Genomic DNA, 1,870 nt, shown 5'->3' with positions numbered 1-1,870 from the left:
AATCGGAGAGGAAGGTGACAGAATCGGAGTCTACCAGGCTAGAAGGCGGCCCTGCAGATTCAGTTCATGATTATGGAATTTCTTGAAATCAAAGAGGAAACAGTTCGGAATCGAGAAAGCGATAGAATGGACGGCGACAAATTCGGATTCGGACAGTTCGTGATTGAAGTTCGCGGTTGAAGTTTGACGGAATGGATCGGCGCCGGATCGAAGTGAGAGAGCAGAAAGAAAAAAGGAAGAAAGGAATGTAGCGTTAGGTTAAATAAAACATATCTACGAGGGCGGTTCGGGTTCCCTCGGAAAATATTTTAATTAAATTCTCACCGAGAGTAGAAAACAAAAGTTCTCTGAAATAATACTTTTCAGCGAGAACTATACAATGCCCTCGACAATTTATTTAATGTCAGCGAGAGCGAATGAATTCTCTCGGTGAAATATTTATTTTCGAAAGCAACTAAAAGCTCTCGGTGATTATTATTTTTCTACTAGTGGACGAACGACAAACACAATGGCGAACACAACGACGGATGAACACGACGGGAGAACACAACGTCGGATGAACACGACGGGAGAACACAACGTCGAATGACGGGAGAACACAGCGACAAAGAGCGAACGAACACAACGTCGAACATCGAGCAACACAACGGCGAACGTCGAACATTATATTTGTTTTAATGTTTTTGTGTTTAATTGAACAGATTCGAGATTGGATGTGGATGAATTTGATGTTGAATGCAGATGATGATGATGAGATTAGATGCGGATGGATTCAAAGGCAGAGAAGTTGGATGTGGTCGCGTTATAGTAAGACGTCACAATAGTTGGTCGCGATGGTATGGTCGCGTCTCACGATGGTTGGTCGCATCTCGCAATGCTTGGAAGGCGAAGAGGCGGCACGATCCCATCACGCGACTGCATGGAAGGTAAAGAAGCGGCACGACCGCGTCACACGACCGCGTGGAAGGCGAAGAGGCGGGACGATCGCGACACGACTAAGATCTGCTAGTTTCTTAATTCTTTGCAATTTCCCTTGAATATGTTTACAATTAATTTCTATTGAACAATGAGTTTGGTTGATACTTTTGGAAGCATAGTGAAGATTATATAAAATGTAATAAAAACAAAGTTTCAAACAACTTATACACACTTTATTTTGAATATAACACTTTCTACAACTATTGTCTGCTCACAAAAATATTGTTCACTACAATTGACAATCTCATAATCATATCAGCTTCAAAATCAATGTCTAGGTTGGTAATTGCTATACATTATTCATACAAAAGAAACAAAAGAATGTTATATGTGGAGATGTAGGAAATGTAGGAAATGTTGGCACAACATAATTTGAGGGACTAACATCGGATAAATAGATTCAACAATAAAGAGTTGAAAATTCAATATTTAACAAAGTACTGTACCTAAACAAAACAAACAACTATGTCATGCTATCAAAATTATACAAACAACAAACAATGTATTTAAGAACGGAACATAAGTATACCAGTAACTGTCTCCATCGTGCTTATGGTTGTGTCGTTGTGTCCGAAATGAGCACCAAAGAGTCCGTTGCCACGATCGATCATGGTTGTCTTCGTCATTATGTGTTGTTCTGTTCGTCGTTGGAGTTCCATCTTCGCCGTTTAGAGTTTGAGAGTTTAGAGAGAATGAGGAGAAGACCCAGAAGAGAGAACGATGAAGAAAGAAATGAAAAAATAAGGGGGAAATTATAATAAATATTAGGGTGGGTTTAATGAGGGAGAATTGGAATTGGCATTGGAGTTCTAATTCCAATTCCATGAGAATTGGCATTGAATTACAATTCAATTCTTATGTTTGGAAAAATTATAGAATTGTAATTCAATTC

Source organism: Impatiens glandulifera, chromosome 4 (assembly GCF_907164915.1).
Source record: "Impatiens glandulifera chromosome 4, dImpGla2.1, whole genome shotgun sequence".
Taxonomy (NCBI): domain Eukaryota; kingdom Viridiplantae; phylum Streptophyta; class Magnoliopsida; order Ericales; family Balsaminaceae; genus Impatiens; species Impatiens glandulifera.
The sequence above is the reverse complement of the archived record's forward strand: the minus strand, read 5'-3'. Positions refer to the sequence as shown.